This window comes from Euphorbia lathyris, chromosome 3 (assembly GCF_963576675.1).
Source record: "Euphorbia lathyris chromosome 3, ddEupLath1.1, whole genome shotgun sequence".
NCBI lineage: Eukaryota > Viridiplantae > Streptophyta > Magnoliopsida > Malpighiales > Euphorbiaceae > Euphorbia > Euphorbia lathyris.
Window position 1 is genome coordinate 12,357,322 of NC_088912.1, and position 24,596 is coordinate 12,381,917.

At 32.6% G+C, this 24,596-nt stretch overlaps 1 long non-coding RNA gene across 2 annotated transcripts; it reads left to right on the plus strand.

Moving 5' to 3' along the window:
- Positions 1-20,420: 20,420 nt before the first annotated feature.
- LOC136223472 (uncharacterized) lies at positions 20,421-23,174 on the plus strand. Of its 2 annotated transcripts, none has more exons than XR_010685977.1 (6): positions 20,421-20,728; positions 20,982-21,080; positions 21,587-21,654; positions 21,831-21,976; positions 22,062-22,295; positions 22,722-23,174. It is a non-coding gene; the product is annotated as an uncharacterized lncRNA (long non-coding RNA). The 2 variants fall into 2 exon arrangements; XR_010685976.1 differs by having other exon boundaries at positions 20,423-20,728; positions 22,062-22,218; positions 22,722-23,172.
- The last annotated feature ends 1,422 nt before the right edge of the window (positions 23,175-24,596 follow it).

Sequence of the window (24,596 nt, forward strand, 5' to 3'; positions counted from 1 at the left end):
TTTTAATTTTAATAAAAAAAAATTATTGGTTGAGAGATAATAAGTTATGGTCTTGAAATTCATTTTTTTACATTTACAACTATTAATAAGTTTTTTTATATAAAGGAGTCGGCACTATTGGGGCTATTCTCATACTAGTGACTTGGTAAACTTTTTTAGTCATACTCTGTCTTATAACCGTTTTGTGATTTGATTAGGATTGGGTAATACCGTATACTCGCGGGTATATCACCCGTTCCCATCCATAGTCTTAACAATAATATCCTTACATTGAGTTAAGGGTCAAAACGTCCCTATAGTTGGCAGCCAGAATTGATTTGGTCAAAATTAAAACATAGACATCAACTCAACCCTCATATTTTTAAATTTCAACCAATTGAATTGGATTAAATCAGTTTGAATACCAAAAAATTTAAAAAATCTGGCTCAGTTTGTTAAAATTTGTTAATTTAAGGACTGAATTGATACCTAAACTTAAATTTGCACTAAATTGACCCTCATCCCAAGTTTAACCAATTTGATTCTCAATTCTCCTTACATTTAATATTTGATTGTTTTTTTATAAATACATTTGATATTTGTTGAAATATTGACTAATAAGATAAGTACAGTAGGGTTTATATAATTCCTTTTATTAACCCTCTAAAACCCAACTTGCAAAATACCCCAGTCCGATAACTTTTTATTTGCTTAGTTATTCTAATTTGTAAGTTTTGTAGATAATCCAAATTATTTCAAGCCGTATGTTTATCGCTTATATATATATATATATATATATATATATATATATATATATATATATATATATAATTTGCCTTCAGCAGTGTTATCAATTTTTTTGCTAACATGGAAAATAATGTTACAATTTTATCATAAAAATAATTATATAATCCTTAAAATATGGGTAAATTTCATCAAAGGTTTACAATGTTTATCTCATGTCAGATTTTGCCTTTTTGACTTTTGGTGTACAACAGCTAAAAATGATCTGTCAATGCAAAATTTGACTCTTCTAACATAAGATTACTTTTATACCCTCTTTTTCCTCATTCCCTCTTTTTCCTTTCCCTTTGCCCTTCTCTCTCTAACTACTCTCTCTACCTTATTTCTCTTCATTTAATATTTCCTTATTGGTTCTATATCTTTGTAGGATGGAATCCCTACAGATACTTTGGGATGCCCTCCTGGACGGAATACACATAAATTAATGGGATGCTTGATGTTCAAAGTGGATTGACCCATTCTGTAGAAATTGGCTGACCGAGACTAGGAGGGAAACTTAGCACCAAACCCGGCTTTCTTTGCTAATTTTTAAATTCATGAATTTCAATTGAGTTTCTAATGTGGATTTTGCTCGAAATTTGAAAAGATTGACCCAAGAATCTACAAATAGGAATCCATTACTCCTATCCTTAGATCTATTTCAAAAGCTGCTTTTGAACTTGGTGATTATTGTAGAATTATGGAGAGAGGAGATCGATGTTTGGGAACTTAATTGCAAAAAACCTTTTCAAATTCCTGCATGTTTTATTTCAATTATCGATCCATAGTGGTGAGCTGCATGAGTTCAACAGGTTCCACTTTTCCGAGTACTTTCTGACTTCATTTAACTCGCTGAAATCAAAATCTTGGTAAAAGCAATTGAAGGAAAATTCTATATATGCAGAATTTAATGCATATTTATACCTTCAAATTAGTTTATTTTAAAATAAATTCATATTTGTTATTCTAGTCTTTGGTTAAATTTTTGAATTTATATATATTAATTAATCATATAAAGAATATACCATTACTTTAGTTATTGTTTTTGTCCAAGTAAAAAAATCGAATAGGTTAAATTTGTACAAAAAATCTTTTAAATAATGTTTTTTTTATGGAATTTAAAATATTGTTTTAGTAATAGTCAAATTAAAAGAATGAGTCATTTTGATAAGCACATAGTATGCTGCCACTATGTTTTATAAGTTTGACAAATGAAGGTAACGTGTCACTTTCCTCTTATTTGATAGCAAACGACTTACACCTACAAATTAAAGACATTGATATCTCAAATTTGTATCTACCGGATTTAGGGGTTTTGAGGGGCGGCTTTTTGTTAAGTCACATGTCTTCTTGGTAGGTTCATTTGAAGTAGTCTTTGCTGTTAACAATAAGTTCCTAGAAAATAGAAATAAGTTAGAGTTTGATTCTATCTGTTTTGGTCTTTCCTATAATCACGTTTCCTGTAAATGTGGGATACGTTAGTTTCTCTTTTTGGATTTCTATTCATTGTAAAGCTATTTAAAGCTTCATCAGTTTACATTCTAAATAACAAATACTCTTTGCATTGTGTTGCAATTTGTCTATTGTGTTCAATATTTATCATTTGGTATCAGAGCCTGAACAGGCCTGATTGAGAGAGAAGAGTGTGAGAGAAACACGAGAGAAGAGTGTGAAGAGATGGCAGAAAGCAACAATAATAATGGTTTTGTGCAACCAGCTATCCCAAAATTTGATGGCTTCCATGAACATTGGGCAAAATTGATGGAGAATTTCCTTCGAGCAAAGGAATTCTGGAGCCTAGTAGAAGACGGAATAACAGAGATTCCAGCAGGAAGAGAGCCATCAGAAGCAGAGACTAAAGTTATTGAAGAACAACAATTGAAAGATAAGAAGGTGAAGAATTATCTCTCTCAAGCCATTGACAGAGAAATTATGGAAACCATTCTGAACGATGATACATCCAAGCAGATTTGGGACTCGAGAAATTTAAAGGGTCAACAAGGGTTAAAATAGCACAACTTCAAACCCTAAAAACTGAATTCGAAATTCTGAAGATGAAAGAAGGGGAAAGTGTCAATGCCTATTTTGGAAGAACACTCTCAATTGCCAAGAGGATGAAATCATGTGGTGAAAGTCTCAAAGAAGCTGATATCACAGGAAAGATTCTTCGATCCTTAGTTCCAAAATTCAACTACGTGGTATGTTCAATTGAAGAATCAAATAGTATGAAACTAACCATTACCAAGTAAGTTATATATTTTTTTAATTTTAATAAAAAAATTTATTGGTTGAGAGATAATAAGTTATGGTCTTGAAATTTATTTTTTACATTTACAACTATTAATAAGTTTTTTTATATAAAGGAGTCGGCACTATTGGGGTTATTCTCATACTAGTGACTTGGTAACCTTTTTTAGTCATACTCTGTCTTATAACCGTTTTGTGATTTGATTAGGATTGGATAATACCGTATACTCGCGGGTATATCACCCGTTCCCATCCATAGTCTTAATAATAATATCCTTACATTGAGTTAAGGGTCAAAACGTCCCTATAGTTGGCAGCCAGAATTGATTTGGTCAAAATTAAAACATAGACATCAACTCAACCCTCATATTTTTAAATTTCAACCAATTGAATTGGATTAAATCAGTTTGAATACCAAAAAATTTAAAAAATCTGGCTCACTTTGTTAAAATTTGTTAATTTAAGGACTGAATTGATACCTAAACTTAAATTTGCACTAAATTGACCCTCATCCCAAGTTTAACCAATTTGATTCTCAATTCTCCTTACATTTAATATTTGTTTGTTTTTTTATAAATACATTTGATATTTGTTGAAATATTGACTAATAAGATAAGTACAGTAGGGTTTATATAATTCCTTTTATCTTCACATAGGTTTAATTGTACTTTTTTTAATACCCTCTAAAACCCAACTTGCAAAATACACCAGTCCGATAACTTTTATTTGCTTAGTTATTCTAATTTGTAAGTTTTGTAGATAATCCAAATTATTTCAAGCCGTCTGTTTATCGCAATATATATATATATATATATATAGGGGAGGGATCAAGTGAGAACCCTCCCCTAAGTGAGAACTCACCTTAGGTGAGAACCACCCAAAACTACGTAGTTTTGAGTAGGAAAATTAAGAAAAAATGTTGCTGCTTATTAGGGGGTTCAAAACCTACGACCTATTCATCTACACTCCATATTGTTTACCACTGAGCCAATTGCTCTTTTTGTATATTATTTCGCGTGCTGATTAATATACCATCTCCCTTTTAGCTTCTATTGTTTTTTTTTGTTTAATATTTGACACATGCACTTAATAATATCGATTAAATATGCATAATAATGAATTATTAATAGAAAAAAGGAAATGTGCATAATAATGAATTATTAATAGAAAAAAAGAGAAATGTGCATAATAATGAATTATTAATAAAAAAAATCCAAGAACATGCTCTAATTTCTTATTTATTTAATTCCTTTATATTTTTGTAATTTATGTTACATAAGAAAATATATTTTTTAAAACATACGTTAGGACATATATTTTAACTTTTAAAACACGAACTATGAAGTTTAGAACGTACGACATATTTTTTAGAACATACGTTATGTTTTTTAGAACATGTGTTATGTTTTTTCGAACATGAGTTATAAATTATATTATAGAACAAATGAAAAAACGATCCAGATATCTACTGATTTTTTAGAACATTATACTTAATTTTTAGAACACAAACTATATATTTTTTAAAACATACGTTATAACATATATTTTAACTTTTAAAACACGAACTATGAAGTTAGAACGTACGACATATTTTTTAGAACATACGTTACGTTTTTTAGAACACGTGTTATGTTTTTTCGAACATGAGTTATAAATTATATTATAGAACAAGTGAAAAAACGATCGAAATATCTACTGATTTTTTTAGAACATTATACTTAATTTTTGGAACACAAACTATATATTTTTTAAAACAAACGTTAGAACATATATTTTAACTTTTAAAACACGAACTATGAAGTTTAGAACGTACGACATATTTTTTAGAACATACGTTATGTTTTTTAGAACACGTGTTATGTTTTTTCGAACATGAGTTATAAATTATATTATAGAACAAATGAAAAAACGATCGAGATATCTACTGATTTTTTTAGAACATTATACTTAATTTTTGGTACACAAAATATAAACTTTAGAACATGCGTTATGTTTTTTAGAACATACATTATGTTATTTAGAATATGAGTGTTATAAATTATATTATAGAACAAATGTAAAAATGGTCCATATATTTACTATTTTTTTAAACATTATACTTAATTTTTAGCACACAAATTATAAAGTTTAGAATATATGTAACAATATTTAGAACATCGTCCTTAACATTTTAAAATATAAATTATAAAAATATAGAAGAATTAAATAAATAAGAAATTAGAGCATGTTTTTGCATTTTTTTCTATTAATAATTCATTATTATGTATATTTATTTTTTTATTAATAATTTATTATTATGCACATTTAATTGATATAATAAGTGCATGCATCAAATATTAAACAATGGAAGCTAAAAGGGTCATAATATATTAATCAGCGCGACACATAGTACACAAGAAAGACAATTGGCTCAGTGGTAAGTAGTGTGGAGTATAGATGCAAGGTCTCAGGTTCGATCCCCTAGATAGTAGTGTTTTTTTTTAAATTTCCTTACCCAAAACTACGTAGTTTTGGGTGGTTCTCACCTAAGGTGAGTTCTCACCTAGGAAAGGGTTCTCACAAGAACCCTCTCCTATATATATATATATATATATATAATAATTTTCCTTCAACAGTGTTATCAATTTTTTTTGCTAACATGGAAAATAATGTTACAATTTTATGATAAAAATAATTATATAATCCTTAAAATATGGGTAAATTTCATCAAAGGTTTATAATGTTTATCTCATTTCAGATTTTGCCTTTTTGACCTTTGGTGTACAACAGCTAAAAATGATCTGTCAATGCAAAATTTGACTCTTCTAACATAAGATTACTTTTATACCCTCTTTTTCCTCATTTCCTCTTTTTCCTTTCCCTTTGCCCTTCTATCTATAACTACTCTCTCTACCTTATTTCTCTTCATTTAATATTTCTTTATTGGTTCTATATCTTTGTAGGATGGAATCCCTACAGATACTTTGGGATGCCCTCCTAGACGGAATACATATAAATTAATGGGATGCTTGATGTTCAAAGTGGATTGACCCATTCTGTAGAAATTGGCTGACCGAGACTAGGAGGGAAACTTGGCACCAAACCGGGCTTTCTTTGCTAATTTTTAAATTCATGAATTTCAATTGAGTTTCTGATGTGGATTTTGCTCGAAATTTGAAAAGATTGACCTAAGAATCTACAAATAGGAATCCATGGGCACCACGTACTCCTATCCTTAGATCTATTTCAAAAGCTGCTTTTGAACTTGGTGATTATTGCAGAATTATGGAGAGAGGAGATCGATGTTTGGGAACTTAATTGCAAAAAACCTTTTCAAATTCCTGCATGTTTTATTTCAATTATCGATCCATAGTGGTGAGCTGCATGAGTTCAACAGGTTCCACTTTTCCGAGTACTTTCTGACTTCATTTAACTCGCTGAAATCAAAATCTTGGTAAAAGCAATTGAAGGAAAATTTTATATATGCAGAATTTAATGCATATTTATACCTTCAAACTAGTTTATTTTAAAATAAATTCATATTTGTTATTATAGTCTTTGGTTAAATTTTTTAATTTATATATATTAATTAATCATATAAAGAATATATCATTATTTTAGTTATTGTTTTTGTCCAAGTAAAAAAAATCGAATAGATTAAATTTGTACAAAAAATCTTTTAAATAATGTTTTTTTATGGAATTTAAAACATTGTTTTAGTAATAGTTAAATTAAAAGAATGAGTCATTTTGATAAGCACATAGTATGCTGCCACTACGTTTTATAAGTTTGACACATGAAGGTAACGTGTCACTTTCCTCTTATTTGATAGCAAACGGCTTACACCTACAAATTCAAGACATCGATATCTCAAATTTGTATCGACCGGATTTAGGGGTTTTGAGGGGCGGCTTTTTGTTAAGTCACATGTCTTCTTGTTAGGTTTCTTTGAAGTAGTCTTTGCTGTTAACAATAAGTTCCTAGAAGATAGGAATAAGTTAGAGTTTGATTCTATCTGTTTTGGTCTTTCCTATAATTACGTTTCCTGTATATGTGGGATACGTTAGTTTCTCTTTTTGGATTTCTGTTCATTGTAAAGCTATTTAAAGCTTCCTCAGTTTACATTCTAAATAACAAATACTCTTTGCATTGTGTTGCAATTTGTCTATTGTGTTCAATATTTATCATTTGGTATCAGAGCCTGAACAGGCCTGATTGAGAGAGAAGAGTGTGAGAGAAACACGAGAGAATAGTGTGAAGAGATGGCAGAAAGCAACAATAATAATTGTTTTGTGCAACCAGCTATCCCAAAATTTGATGGCTTCCATGAACATTGGGCAAAATTGATACAGAATTTCCTTCGAGCAAAGGAATTCTGGAGCCTAGTAGAAGACAGAATAACAGAGATTCCAACAGGAAGAGAGCCATCAGAAGCAGAGACTAAAGTTATTGCAGAACAACAATTGAAAGATAAGAAGGTGAAGAATTATCTCTCTCAAGCCATTGACAGAGAAATTATGGAAACCATTCTGAACGATGATACATCCAAGCAGATTTGGGACTCGATGAAGCAGAAATTTAAAGGGTCAACAAGGGTTAAAATAGCACAACTTCAAACCCTAAAAACTGAATTCGAAATTCTGAAGATGAAAGAAGGGGAAAGTGTCAATGCCTATTTTGGAAGAACACTCTCAATTGCCAAGAGGATGAAATCATGTGGTGAAAGTCTCAAAGAAGCTGATATCACAGGAAAGATTCTTCGATCCTTAGTTCCAAAATTCAACTATGTGGTATGTTCAATTCAAGAATCAAATAATGTTGATGTTTTAACTGTGGATGAACTCTAAAGCAGCCTTTTAATTCACGAACAAAGGATGAAAGGATCTGTAGAAGAAGATCAAGTATTGAAAGTTACACATGAAGACCGAAGTGGACGAGGCAGAGGCACGTTTAGAGGTCGAGGAAGAGGCAGAGGCGGATCGTTCTTTGACAAATCTGCTATTCAATGCTATAAATGTCACAATTTGGGACATTTTCAGTATGAATGTCAAAATTCAGAGAAACGGGCTCACTATGCCAAGATCGATGATGAAGATGAGATGTTGTTAATGGCGCAAGTTGATCTCAAACAAGACAAAAGGAAAGGGATCTGGTTTCTTGATTCTGGATGTTCGAACCACATGTCAGGAAACAAAGAGTGGTTCACACGACTTGATGAAGTTTTTAAGCATTCTGTTAAATTTGGAATGATTCCAAGCTGATGGTGATGGGGAAAGGGAGTATCAAGCTCGAAGTTGGAGGCCAAATCCAAATTGTGAGTGATGTTTTTTATGTACCTGAATTGCGTAATAACCTGCTGAGTATAGGTCAATTACAAGAATGAGGAATCACCATTCTTATCAAACATGGAGTGTGCAAGTTATGTCATCCGACCCGTGGTGTTATAATGAAAAGTGAAATGACAGCAAACAAAATGTTTGTAGTTATTGCAAACATTCTCATGAAATCACCTTCTTGCTTTAATGCACAAATTGAAAAATCGAGTGAAATTTGGCATCAAAGATTTGGGCATCTGAGCTATAAAAATCTAGCATTGCTGCACAACAAAGAGATGGTTCGAGGGCTACCAAACATCAAAACCCCAACAAAAAAATGTACAAGTTGCATGATGGGAAAACAACACAGAGTAGCCATTTCAAAGAAGAGTAATTGGAGAGCCATAAAGAAATTACAGCTCATACACTCAGACATTTGTGGTCCTATTTCGCCTGCCTCCTACAGTCAAAAGAGGTACATATTAACATTCATAGATGACTTTAGTCGAAAGATGTGGGTTTATTTTCTGAACGAAAAAGAGTGAAGCTTTTGTGACTTTCAAAAATTTCAAAATAATGGTGGAGAAAGAGTGTGGTCTATCAATGTGCAACTTAAGAACAGATAGAGGAGGAGAATTCAACTCCAAAGAATTTTCAGAATTTTGCAAAACACAAGGCATAAGAAGACAGCTTACTACAGCGTATACGCCTCAGCAAAATGGAGTTGCGGAACGTAAAAACCGTACAATCCTCAATATGGTGAGATGCTTGCTTGAAGAAAAACAAATGCCCAAAATGCTTTGGCCAGATGCTACGAAGTGGACATGTCACATTCTCAATCGGAGTCCCGTTGCCTCTGTGAAAAATAAAACTCCAGAGGAATGTTGGCGATTTGAAACCTAACATTGAATATTTAAGGGTCTTTGGCTGCATTGAAAATGTACATGTACTTGATGCTAAGAGATTGAAGTTAGACGCAAAAAGTCAGAAATTAGTCCTGATCGGCTACAGTGTGGAGTCCAAAGGATATAAGCTGATTAATCCTTTCACAAAGAAAGTAACCATCAGTAGAGATGTCATCTTTGAAGAAGATGAAAGTGGGATTGGGAAAAAACAAAAGAGGAGACTACTGATGTACTTGATTGGGGAGAAGAATATGAAGAAGCCCACAATCAAGGAGATGAAAGTGAAGAATAAGCAGATTTAGATGAAGAAAATACAGCAGATGTGGATGAAGACATCACCTCCAATGACGTAGAAAATTCAAGCTCCAACAGTGATGTTCCAAATTCAGCAAGTTCCAGCTCTAACTCACTAAATTCCAGCCCCAATAATACCTCTAATTCATCTTTCTCAATCAGAGAACGAAGAGCTCCTGCCTACTTAGAAGATTACACAAGTGGAGAAGGATTCTCTGAAGATGAGGTACAAAACTTTGCTCTATGTATATCTGCTGATCCCATTTTCTATGAACAAGCAGCAAAATTGAAGAAATGGAGGGATGCAATGGATCTTGAAATCGAAGCAATAAAGAAAAATCAAACTTGGGAACTTGTAAAGGCTCATTTGGAAGTGAAGGTGATAGGTGTCAAGTGGGTGTATCGAACCAAGCTGAACGAAAATGGAGAGATTGACAAAAGTAAAGCACGCCTCGTGGCCAAAGGGTATGCTCAAGAAAAGGGAATTGACGACAATGAGGTCTTTGCACCAGTAGCACGATAGGATATTATTCGCATGGTAATTGCAGTAGCAGCGAAAAATGGTTGGAAGTTGTTTCAACTAGACGTTAAAAGCGCATTTCTGCACGGAGAACTCAAAGAAGACGTCTACGTTGCTCAGCCACAAGGCTATGAAGTTAAGGGAGAGGAGAACAAAGTATACAAACTAAACAAAGCTCTTTATGGCTTAAAGCAAGCTCCAAGGGCGTGGTTTAGTAGAATTGAAGGATACTTCGTCAAAGAAGGGTTCGAAAGAAGCTGCTGTGATCCTACCTTTTAAAACAGGAGAACAACAAGATTCTAATTATAAGTCTCTATGTTGATGATCTTGTTTTTACAGGCAATGATTTGATTATGATACAAAATTTCAAAAACTCTATGAAGAATGAGTTCGAGATGACTGATCTAGGAGAAATCAAGTATTTCTTGGGAGTGGAAGTTCATCAAGGAGTAAATGGCATTTTCATCAGCGAGAAGAAATATGCCAGTGAAATGCTTGAAAAATTCGGGATGAAAAGGTGCAATGGAGTCAGAAATCCAATTGTTCCAGGAAACAAACTATCAAAGGAGGAGGAAGGCACTCAAGTAAATGGAACCTTATTCAAGCAGATCGTTGGAAGCTTGCTATATATGACTGTCACAAGTCCAGATTTGATGTACAGTGTATGTCTTATAAGCAGATTTATGTCAAAACCAATGGAAATACATATGTTAGCAGCTAAGAGAATCTTGAGATACATTCAAAGTACTGCTGATTTTGGCATTGTTTACAAACGAGGCTGCACAACTGAGTTAATGGCATCTACAGACAGTGATTATGCTGGTGATATAGATGATCGAAAGAGTACATCAAGGTATGTGTTCGTATTAAGTGGAGGAGCTGTAGCTTGGGCATCAAAGAAGCAACCTGTAGTGAGTTTGTCAACTACAGAGGCAGAATATATCGCTGCTGCCTCATGTGCGTGTCAATGTGTCTGGATGCAGAGAATTCTGAAACAAATTGAAGGTACAAAAATTGACTATGTGAAGGTTCTCTGTGACAATTCTTCTACTATTAAACTTGCAAAGAATCCGATACTTCATGGGAGAAGCAAACATATTGATGTAAGATTTCATTTCTTAAGAAATCTTGTAAATGATGGGTCAATTAAAATGGAATATTGTGGCACGAATGAGCAAGTTGCAGATATCATGACAAAACCTTTAAAGCTTGATCAATTTGAGAAGCTTAGAGAAGCACTTGGTGTTCGAAGCAGCTTGGGTATAAACTAACTTGTTGTAAGCAAGTTTAGTTTAGGGGAGAGTTTTGTTAAGTCACGTGTCTTCTTGTTAGATTTCTTTGAAGTAGTCTTTGCTGTTAATAATAAGCTCCTAGAAAATAGGAATAAGTTAGAGTTTGATTCTATCTGTTTTGGTCTTTCCTGTAATCACGTTTCCTGTATATGTGGGATACGTTAGTTTCTCTTTTTGGATTTCTGTTCATTGTAAAGCTATTTAAAGCTTCCTCAGTTTACATTCTAAATAACAAATACTTTTTGCATTGTGTTGCAATTTGTCTATTGTGTTCAATATTTATCACTTTTCTCGCCTGGGAACAACGAAGCATGGATCGATGGTAAATACATTGATATCTCAAGATGGAAAATGACACTACAAAAAATCACCACTTGCGCCACGATTAAAATCGTGGCACTATTGTAATATTTCTGTGGCTATACTATTTAGCCACGGAAATTCAAACTAGATACTCTTGTGGCACAAGTGAGCGTGGCTAGGTAGTTGCCACGGAAAAATAATAGTTGTGGCATAAATTGATTTTTATGCCATAGAAAAATCCGTGGCTAGTCATATCCTTTTGCCACAAGCAAAATCGTGGCAAAAATAAAATACCCATGGCAAGATATAGCGACCCGTGGCAATCAACCCACCTAGCCACAAGCATAATCGTGGTAAAAATATAACATTTTTTGCTAGGAACATTAGTTAACCACGAGCATAACCGTGGCAAAAACAAATCATGGCAAGCTTGATAAATATTAATAATTTATATTTAATTAACTTTTAATTTCTTTAATTATTATTATTACTAGTCAAAGTTTAGTGTAATACAACAAAACATTTCATTGATATCCCAAATTTGAAAACTATCATCTTAACACTTAATTTATGTTGTTTGGCCACCTATACGTAGGACCAAATTACAAAGAAAATGAAATAGAATATGAGAAAATGGTACCAACGGGTAATTGTATAGAATTGTTTTACAATTTTCCAAAAACACTTCCAAAGATCAACAATAATGTAATTATTATAAGCCACTTAAACCATGGAGTTCCAGCATGGTACTTTAAAACAGAGTGATTTAAGAAAGCTGTTTGTCCATCCGAGCAGCAACATGAACTGCCTGCAGAGAAATTAAAATTTAGATATCTGTTTGTCCAATACGAGCAGCAACATGAACAACCTGCAGAGAAATTAAAATCTGAATGATGCATTTTTAGCATTAGATGACTGAAAATAAGCAAAACTAGGAAAATATGACCGCATATATGAATAATAATAATAATATTAAAATAAAATTATTATTAAGGTTGAATATTTGATAAGAAAGGCTTATCATAATGAGTGAAATAAAATCCAAGTTACAAGAGTCAAAAGTGCTTAAAATTACTATCTTGCTCCTCAGAACCAAATTAAAATACATTTCACTACATCAATTGAAGTATATCCAATCAGGTCAAGGGAGTTGATTTTCATTCCAGGGAAAATTGTTAATTCTTCTCAATTCTCATCATTCCAAAAGTTCAATTCATCATTAGACTCATTCCAATACACATAGAGGATTGAAATCGAGTCCTAATGGCTATATGTACAATTCAAATTCCTGAAAGTTTTATAATGTAAAATAGATTTCAGAGAAACCCACCTCTTTGACTCCATAACATGGTTCAAGTAATTAATTCTAAGTCGCAATTGAAAGATCATTTCTGCAAAATTATTAAAAAGCATACTGTTAACACAAACCTAACCAAGTCGAACAAAAAAGAAAGAAAGCATAGGAAAAACACAATAGCACAAATTAGGGTTTTCAGTAGTCCTGCAAATAAGGCATAAGTATGTATCTAATAATGACATTTATACAAATAAACAATAAAATAGCTCAACTTTTGTTTGATTTGAGAACTAGAGAAACTCCGATTTTGAGGAGAAGAGTATAAAGGGCAACAATCTCATGCACAAGGGAGCTTACCAATTCTTGTTCCAGTCGATCGTGGGGTTCGTCCAATTGACTAGAGTGTGACAATAGAGGTGGACGACCATGGTTTCTAGAGCTAATTCGAGTAAGGGAATGATTTCCTTCCGGAGCTAATCAAAGAGAGAGACGAGAGAGAGAGAGAGAGTTTCGTATAGGAGAGAGATGGTCTGCAATATTTTATTTTCTCTTTTCTTTTAACACTACAAAGTATTTTTTATTTCTTTATTAGGGTAAAGTGGCTTTTGTTTTGGTGGGAATTTATCCCGCCCAAAATATTTAGCACTTATAATGAGCGTAATGTTAAAAAATTTAGTAAAGTTAAGTTTTTTATAATTAATAAGGGTTAATACACATCTTTGCCCTTGCGTTTTCTCGGAAAAACAGATTTGCCCTTAAATCAAATAAACCCACAAAACTATCCCTGAATTTTCCATGAACCTGCAATTATACCCTAATCTGACAGAGCTGCTAAACGGCGATGACATCAAACCTTCTTATCTCCAGAAAAACTTCAGATAAGAACAACCAATCACAAACAGAAAAAAATATGCACATTCAATTTCGATTAAAAGCAAGTTAGAAGAACAGATTGGTCAAAATTCATTTTCATAAAAGTTCAATCAACCTAATAAAATGGTGTCTAAACCTCCTAATTAATCCAAAAGCAATAGCAATAGAAAAAAATAAGAAACCAAATGAATTTTGATTGTCGTCATCCAATTTTTTGGAGACAAGAAGGTTTGATGTCATCCCCGTTTAGCAGCTCCGTCAGATTAGGGTATAATTGCAGGTTTATGGAAAATTCAGGGATAGTTTTGTGGGTTTATTTGATTTAAGGGTAAATCTGTTTTTTCACGAAAACACATGGGCAAATATGTGTATTAACCCTAATTAATAATGACCTGCTTTTATTTCCACTCATTAAAATTACAAAAAATATACTTTTAATGATAGGTTTTTTCACCACTCATTATTTTTTGCTCATTATTGTTTGTTTTTCTTGTAGTGCTATCAATAGCATCACAACACCAAAGTCTAAAATCTATGGAAACTTGATCATTTCTGCTTATACAGCAACTTATCAAAAGAAATAGACTCAGTAAATTTCTCGACACTATGAGTCGTGCTCTCTTCGAACCTTCCACCCCAAAGTTTGGTCTCCTTAGTTTCAATTTGAGGTTGAGAGGAGCCACATTGGGTGCATTGTTGAAAAATGAGGCACCACATTTAATTATTCAACTACTTGGTTAATAATGGGTTCATTACATGGCTATAAATAGCCATGTAATATACTTCTCATAGTATTAAAAATTGTGGAAAAAAAAGAGAAAGGGAGTTAATAGAGAGAGGAAATGGAGAAAATGAGCAAGCAGTTGAGGGAATTTTCCTTGCCTGTTAAAAAAATGAAATTCTTCAATGTGGTCATTGCAAAAAACATGGTCATGATGAGAAAAACTGCTGGCACAAAGGAAAGCCTAAATGTTTCAAGTGTAAGAAGTTTAGGAATTGCAGGAACAAGAAAGAAGAAAGTATCAATTTGGCACATCATGTTGAGAAAGAAGAATTTGTTTAATTTGGAGAGAAGTGCTGTTGAAGGTTGATAAGAAGTGCATTAACAATTCGATTCGGTGAGAAGTGCTCCGAGAAGTTGTTTGCGGAGAGAAGTGCTCCGTTTACAAGGTGATGATGAGAAAGTACATCATATATTAAAAAAAAATGAAAGTTTTAAATTAATAGTTAATGGGAAGTTTGTTGAAAAAATGAAGCATTAATTTAAAATAAACAAAAAAACAAAAAGATAAATGAAAAAAATAATAAAAGAAAAATAAAAGTCTAAATTGGGTGCCTTTATTGTTGAAAAACGAGGCACCACATTTAATTATTCAACTACTTGGTTGAATAATAATGGGTCATTACATGGCTATAAATAGCCATGTAATATACTTCTCATAGTATCAAAAATTGTGTGAAAAAAGAGAGAAACGGAGTTAATAGAGAGAGGAATAATGTAGAGTGAGAGAGGCATAATTGTGCCTTGAGAGTTTGTGAGAGTTTATTTTAAAGGGTAGTCTAATTATTTTGGGGAGAGATAAAAATAGTAAAGATAATTATTTTGGGTATTTTTGGGAAACACCGACTGCTACTATTTTTGTTTTATCTCATTGTAACTCTAGAAAGTTTTTAGAGAACACCCTCTTGTAAACCTCATAAATTCAATAAAATTGAAATTTATTGCTTCTGTTAAATTGTCGTAATCTAGAAAAATTCCCAACAACTTGTAATAATGCATAAAGCTTCAAACTTTTCCTAGGCAATAGTGTTTGGAGGGCAACAAACAAAGGATTGAAGGGAATTTAATTTGGTTTGGGTAGAGAGGGAGGCCGTCCGATATGGGTATGGAGAAGATGATAGCATAAGAGAGTGTGATTTCATTGGGTTGCCATGGAGACGGCAGCGGAGAGGGGAGTGTCTAGTAGCACGGTTAGCTTCTTATTTTCTAGAGGAGCAAGAAAATACCGATCCTAGTTGTCTTGCCCCAAATTCCTACTTTATTTATTTTTTTGGTAAATTTACATTTTTTATTTTTCTATTTACTCTCTTTTTCTTTATATATTTTACCATTTAAGATGAGGTATGTATGCCTGTCATTATTTACATGTACAATTTAGGTTTTTTGTCTTATGCAATATTTTAATATAATCATGTTTTTAGACTAAAATTCAGTAACTTCCATTGACTATTTTGGCAATTTTTGTTAATTTTAATCTATGACATTCAGATTTTAAGAGTGCAGTAAAAAAATGGTGCTTTTCCGACTTGGGGTTTAAAAACTTATAAATAGGGATTTGAGGTTTGCGAAGTTTGCACTTAAATAATCTATGAGTCGAATTTCAACTAAACAATAATTGTGGTTCAGTTAATTTATAAAGTTAGACTTTATATATGGTGTAATTTGCAATGTCAGTTTTTTTAATTACTCAAAATTGCACATTTTCTCGATAAATATAGTAATTACAATAATTTTTTACAAAATGTTCAATTTTGTGAAATGCAGAAAGTACAAACATATATTTATAAACTTTTTAATCAGATTATTGTTTTTACAAATCAATCAAACCGCAAATAAAAATTTACTGGTTTAATTTTTGCTCAAACTATTTTATCTTATAAGTAGTAATATTTGCTTAAAATTATTAGTATATGAACTCTATGCTTCTTCCATTTTTATATATGTTGGTGAACTATAGTGACTTTTCTAGAAATATACTTTAAGGGTGCATTTGGTACGTTGTAATGCAATGTAATGTAATCAATGTTGTAATGTAATCAAATGTGTAATCATCTATTTTGAAAAATACATTATAATATTCTTATCTCTTGTTAATATTAAGATTTTAGTTCTTCTATCTATTTTTTTAGATTTTTAACAGTTATATTTGGCATAAAGAGACAGACATAAACTAATATAATAACATGATCATTTTGTATCTACTATGGGCATGCTGAAAACTAAGATATATTCCATTAAAAATCTAAAAAAACTAGACAAAAAGAGCAAATGGTTAATATGAACAAAATCATAAACACCTTATAATATGTTTTTGAAAATAAAAAAACAAAAATATATATTAGGAACTAATAAATTATTTACCTTATATATTATTTGAAGTAAAAAACCAAATTGGGAAGCTTCGAGAATGATAATGATGTCATCCTCAATTAAAAAAAATTGATGTCATGAATTATCATTATTCGCTAAGAAATAATGCGACCATCAATCCCACATGTCTACTTTGTCTTACAGGAGGCTATATGCATAAGGGTAACATAGTAATTTTCTGTGTATTGTTGTATGTTATTAAGTTAAACCCATGTGCTTTAACATGTCACTTTTGTAAGGGTCACACAAGGGTTGTTTATCTAGACCATTCCATTTGGCTTTTCCAGAGGAAAATCGGGGTGCCTTTATTGGATTCCCTGAAATGTCTGTTTTACCTTTTGTTTTCATTAAATTTACATTTTGAGGATTGAATTTATTTATTGCTTGCACTTAAAATATGAATAAAAATCAATAAAAATGGTTTAAATCACTAAAGAAAGTCTTAATAGATTCTTTGTTCCTAAGGATGACAATTAGCAAAGTATTTGTGGATATATAGTATCAATCTTAAACTCTTACCTGTTTATTTTTTACGTGCTCATATCCGTCTCATTACCCTAACGAGTATATGCTTTACATATTGGTTCCATTTAATTCGTAGGTACCCTTGCCGGTTAAGAATAAAAAAAATAAAACAAAAAAATTACAAATTTAACAAAATATAAATTTAATAAATCACTCATCTAAAAATTGAACATGTTAAACCTTAATTAATAAGAAAAAAAGAGTTTGGTGGTATCACACAATTGTTGAAGAACAAAATGTTGAGCTTCAAATCTCACATCTTATATATAAAAAAACAATAATATTTTTAAATATACCAAAAGAGTTATGATGGATACCCCGTACCGGGTACCTAGAGGCATTCTCATACTCGTCCCATTACCCTAACATGTAGAGGTTGTCTCATACCTTTTTATATAGTGTATGGATAGTCCGATTAGGATTAGGTAGTGTCGGGTACTCATGGGTACAGTACCAGTTGCCATCCCTACTAGTTTCCTATACTTGTAAAAAAAACTTTATTTTCCCATATACTTTTAAAATATCTTATTTAGCTTTTGCATTTTTTTGAAGTGATCTATTAATTCATTGAAATCTGCGTGGCAAAGTAATGACAAATTTTGAAAAAGTAAAATTGTGTACGCTTTAAGAAAAGTGAGAAGGGCAAATAGATTACTTTAAGAAAATTCAAGAGGCTAATAGGTACGTTTAAGAGAGTTAACATATCACTTTAAACAAGTTCGGAAGGTAAATGGAAGCTTTCAAAATGAAAGAGGCAATTGAGTTTTTTGGACAAATAAAAATGGGCAAAGATGTATTAAGCCATAAGCAAAGATATAATTATATAAGGTACAAATTTAGGTCTATGGTTACTAGAGAGAGTTTATTGAGATTCCACATACATAGTAGTCCAATCTTAATATCTAACTTTCAATAAATGGTGCAATATCAAACCTTGATAAAAAAAAATATGAGTTTTTTCTGTGTAATTTCAAGTTTTGATCACCATCTAACCTTCAGCGTTCTAAGCACCAAATGCTTGAAATTATGCATCTTTCATTAATGAAAACATTCATCTTCCATTAAGAAGATTTGAAATTGTATGCAGATATTGGCGGACTGGAAATCACAACAGCAGGTGTGGGAAAAACCTGGTAGCACCTCTATGGGTGAGACTGCTGGCCACGGAAATTCTTTCCATTCCCAAAGGCGAGGATCGAACCCTAGACCTTTGGTTAAGGGAGGAAGAGCCTTTACCACTCTACCACAACCCCGTGGTTTGTCAAAACCTTATATTTGAATGTGATGCGACGTGGTGGATAAGTTCAACTCTTATACTGCTGATTTGTCAGATTTCGGCACTATTACTCATGATTGTCATTTCATACTCTCTATTTGACCCCACTGTTCGGTGTCTTACTCTCCTCATTCAGCAAATGGGGTTGCACATGCCATTGCACGACATGCCCTTTCTAATGCTAATGAGTTTGATTCTTTTATTATTCCAAGCTGGCTAATAGCTGCCATTTGTAAGGAATCATTTCAAGTTGAACGAAGACATTGTACTAATGGAAAGGAGTCCAAAGATGGTTCCATTAATGTCATTAATTGCAAATTTACTTGTGACGCTGCCTCAAGCTGCATTTCATAGTGCAGCCAAAACAGAGTTGTAGAATAGAATAAGGTATAGCTTTTTGTCAACTATCATTTAATAAAAAATTATTAATATATTTTTGAATATAATTTTAGAATAAGATTGGTAAAAATAAAATGTTAAATTTGAAAAAGACATACATAATTGGGTCGGGCGGACAATATTCCTTGAGGGCGGCTTCGGCAAGAAAATTTGATTTTAGGCATTTAGTTTCTAGAAGGGTATAAATTAGCCGTTTGATATTGAATTTTCTTTGCTTGAGAATTTGAAATGACTATGAAATATTAACGAAAATCTTAATAAAAGGTAGCTTACTTTCTTTGCTACGGCTTAATAAAAGAGTTTCAAGTTTATTGTTAGACTTTTATGGAATCTTATGTCCAACATTTACTACACAGATTGATTTCAAGTTTTATTAACGTATAATGAGTTGTTTCTTATTAACAAAAGATGTGATAATTCAAGGCTTATTGATCTCATACCCGTCTCATACCTTTTTATATAGTGTATGGATAGTCCGATTAGGGTCAGGTAGTGTCGAGTACTCATGGGTACAGTACGGGTTGCCATCCCTACAAGTTTTCTATACTTGTGTACGCTTTAAGAAAAGTGAGAAGGACAAATAGATTACTTTAAGAAAATTCAAGAGGCTAATAGGTACGTTTAACACTACAAGAAAAATAGTAATTAGCAACCAATGTTTGAAACCAGATTAAAATTGGTTGCAATATTGCCACCCGTATGGTTGCAAAGCATTGTCATTGGTTGCAAATGTGAGAAGTAGATTTCTTAAATACATTTGAGACCAAAATTCTGGTTTCAAAGTTTTGTTGGTTGTAAACATTGCAACCAGACACGTCTCAACATATATTTTCTGGTTGCAATTTATCTATGCCCTAAATTTCAATTTTATTAAACCCAATTTTAGAGAACAAAACTTGTTCATAAACCTGATTCCCATTTCTCCAAGCCAACAGTTAGGGTTGTAAACGAATCGAGCCGCTATTATGCATCATTTAGTGATCGGCTCGATACAAGTTCGATCAAGTTTGGCTAAAAAAAAACTCATGAAAGAAAAACGTTTATTTTTTTTTGTAGGTTTTTAAATCAAAACTATATAATTTTAATTAATAATATTGTTTATATTTAATACTGTAATTATAATTTGATATTTAAAAAAAAAACAAAAAATAATTTGATATATTTAACTTAAATAATATTATAACACTTGCTAATATTTCTAATTATTTACTCTGTGTACCCAGTACGACTTATTAAAAAAAAGTAATATTATTTTATAATTTGGTATATAAAAGAGTAAAGTAATGTTTTAGGGTTTTATACAGTTTTTCTTATCTCATTTCCGCCTCCATCGAACTGTTTTCTTCCGTCTTCCTCAGTTTTCCATTTTTGCTTCCACTGTCTTCTTCAATCCTCCATCTCTGGTCGACCGCCAAATCCTCTTTATCTCAGTTATCCATCTCTTGCCGACTGCAGTAAAACTCTTCACCTCAGTTTTCCCATCTCTCGCCGATCGCCGTAACCCTCTTCCCCAGTTCTCCATCTCTCACGGATCGTGAATCGTCTCAGTTTTCCACCAGTCACGTCAACTGAACTCGTAACTGCTATAAGGTGGGTTATCTTTATATTTTTTATTTATACATCTGTCTTAAATTAGCGTTCAAAAATGCAGTAGAAATATTGAAGTTCTTAATTCGAACTTTACCTCTGCTTGAGCTTGTTTATCTTCCTCTGTTTAGCTCAAAATCTTCATTCACTTTTCATCTTAATTTTATAGAAAAATTATACATTATGGTTCTGAGTTAGCCTCTGTTTCCATTCTGGTTTCTCTTATAAAGGTAGATTATTGTGTTTTTGGTTGCAGAAAATTGGGGGTTTTCACCAAGAGTGGACTTCTGAATTGCAATTGGTCAATGGTGGGGTTTTTATTTGTTGGCGAATATCTGGAGGCTTTTGGTTAATGGTGAGATTTTTCAAAATAGTCTGTTATGCAGCAACATCCTAATGTGATTTTTTTTAATTTCTTCCATTGCTTCACTGTTGGTTAGTATTATTTCAGTCAAATTGGAACTACATTGTACTTAAGCCTTGATTTAGGGTTAATTTTGATACTCATTTGAGCTGTATCTTACTAGAAAGAAGTTTTATTTCAGGTAGTAAATGGATGGATGTGTCATGCGTATCATATATGCCTACATTAGAAACGCCAGAATTAGTGAGAAATGAGTTAATGCACTATGGAGATAGGATTTTGAACCCCCTATAACAACCACGAGTCAATAAACCATCTTGCAAACTTAATGAAAATAAATAAAAGGGGCACTATGGAGTTATAGAAGTGTAGAGATTGATGTATAGGTTTTGTTGTTTTCTTGACTATGTGTTCAGCTTTAATTCTCTTATCCATGATATTTTTGGATGCTTCTTTTTAAGGCAACTGGCACTTAAAACTTGTCTATTTGAATTCAGGTCATGTATTTTACTATTGCGGATGGCTTTCAAGTTTCAACTGGGTATTACTTAAGTGGAGTTGATAGGTATTTACACAATTATGAATATACTTTAGGGGAGTTGATAGATATTTACACAATTTATCAACGACTCCCCATATCCCATGAGAAGTTGAAATTGGCATCCCCTTACTACTTGTGTTTTCCTTAATTGAATTGCATATTTAAGTTTCATCAACACATATTTTGAATGTGTATGGCAGATATGACATTTAGCTTGAATGCCCTCCATAGGATGCATCAGATCAGGAAGGGTTTTTGGGCAGGAGCATGTGATTCTAGTAATGCCCCTGCTTTTAGGAACTACACCATCAAAAAGGGAGATAAGATAGATTGATGGGAATTTGGTGTAAGCCTTGTACAAAGTCTTTTTTTTTTTTCTTAAAAGGCATCGCTTGCACACCTTATCTTATGTATTCCCTTTGTTATGGAAGGTAACGAGTTAAGTGGAAGTGGAGTTAGTGCAAGTGTCAGTGCTGAACTGTACGGGAGAGATGTAATCAGTCTTAAAAAGATCATCAATGATTTGTATAAGAACTCTGACATCAAACCTTCACTTGTAGCACGTGGAGGATTATTTTATAAGCTGTGGTATGCTAAGTTTCTTCAACTTTCTGGCACACGCAACTTCAATATTATGATTCGTCACATATGCAACTTAGGTCCAGGTAGGCTGCTGTGGTGCCAAAATCATTTCATTGTGACTAAAATGAAGAATCTGTTTATGATGACTGCTATGTGTTGAAATATTACATATGTTTCATGAAAGTTTAAAACACAGTTGATTTTATATGCACTGCTTTATAAGTCTTCTAAATCACGGTCTTATTGGTCACTGCTATACGATACTTCCTTTCATGAATTTGATTTGTTTGTTAATGTTATACACCCTGCCTGACAGTATCTTTGTGAAACTAAATTGCTACTTTAAACTTAGTAGACCGTAAGTCGGGACAGTATGTCGTTTCAGTTGCATCTCATTATTACCGGGACTGTATGTTTCTTCCTAGAAATACAAGAGTAACTCTTCATCTTTAGGTCCCAAAGTTAACTATTCAGTTACCTCTTATGCTAATACACAAACTCATCTTCAGTCTATACAGGATATGCTTAATGATTTCAAGAGTGGACTCATTTTTATAGAGCATCCAAAGCGCATAGATGAACGTCATCAATGGAAGGATCAATCGCTTCAAGGTTTGCATTTGCGTGTTAATGCATGAGGTTAACGAGCTTCGAGGACGATCGATAGATATAGAGACACAAATTGGTCCATCTTTAAGGCAAATCCAAATCACTTTTGATCGACTTTACAACTTGGAGAGGATAGATTTTTTTTTTGAAAGAGGGATCGACTTTACAACTTGGAGAGGATAGATTGTTTTTTTGAAAGAGGGTGGATATCGAACCCATGATCCCCACCCTAATTTGATATTAGAGTTGTACAGAGTTATATATGCTCATTTTGGTGATTGTAGTATATGCCATGAATGTATGACTTGACTAGTTTATTATTATGAGACCTTAAGAATATGTGTATAATTTTAATTGTTTATTCGAAATGTTCTTTTGTTTATTAATTATATTGTTTGTTTTAGTAATTATATTGTTTGTTTTATCATGGAAAAAGTATATATATAAAAAAGCTGTCCAGAATTCAAAACAATGCTGTCACTAATCCGAAGGTATAATGTTGGTTGATGAAGTGAGCTGTCAACTTTCCGTCCAAAAACTTTGGTTGAAAAGTCGTCGGTGAAATTTGCAACCGGATTCTTTGCAACCAAAAGCTAGGTTCTAACAACATTTACATACAAATCTGAAGTTGGATATTGAAACCAAATAATGGTTGTAAAAAAACAGTTTGTAACTTTGCCACCAACTTAACAACCAATAAAGTGGTTGCAAACTTTGCTACCTTAAAGCTAGATTTGGTTTCAAAAATTTAGCAACCTAGCAATTACCAACCGATTCATTTTGGTTGCTAAAGATACAAATCTGGTTGCAAAAACGTGTTAGAGACCGATTTCGCAACCAGATTTTTGGCTGGTAATTACAGTTTTTCTTGTAGTGTAAGAGAGTTAACATATCACTTTAAACAAGTTCGGAAGGTAAATGGAAGCTTTCAAAGTAAAAGAGGCAAGTGAGTTTTTCGGACAAATAAAAATGGGCAAAGATGTATTAAGCCATAAGCAAAGATATAATTATATAAGGTACAAATTTAGGTCTATGGTTACTAGGGAGAGTTTATTGAGATTCCACATACATAGTAGTCCAATCTTAATGTCTAACTTTCAATAAATAGTGCAATATCAAACCCAGATAAAAAAAAATGTGACTTTTTTCTATGTGTAATTTGAAGTTTTGATCACCATCTAACCTTCAGCGTTCTAACCTCCGAATGCTTGAAATTATACATCTTTCATTAATGAAAACACTCATCTTCCATTAAGAAGATTTGAAATTGTATGCAGATCTTGGCGGACTGGAAATCACAACAGCAGGTGCGGGATGTCGCCGGGAGCAGCTCAGTTAGGAGTGAAATTGGATGGGAAAAACCTGGTAGCAGCTACACAAAATGCAATTGTGATGCGTCTACGTTTATGGCTGAAGATAAATCGAGTATGGGAGCCGTTCTTCGCAGCTCTGATGGCAGCTTCATGGCCTGCTACAGCGCCTGGAATGATAGCTTGTTTACTACAGATATCGTTGAAGCCATCGCTCTACGCCAGTCCATACGCTGGGTCCTCTCTCTGAACTGTCAAAACCTTATATTTGAATGTGATGCGAAGCGCTTGGTGGATAAGTTCAACTCTTATACTGCTGATTTGTCAGATTTCGGCACTATTACTCATTGTAGATACCCATTTTGTCCGGGGTAAATTTTTATTTTTTATAATTTTATCCTTTTAGCCAATTTATTTCATAAATATTCACATTGCATGTATGTACTAGATATACCGATATTTCGC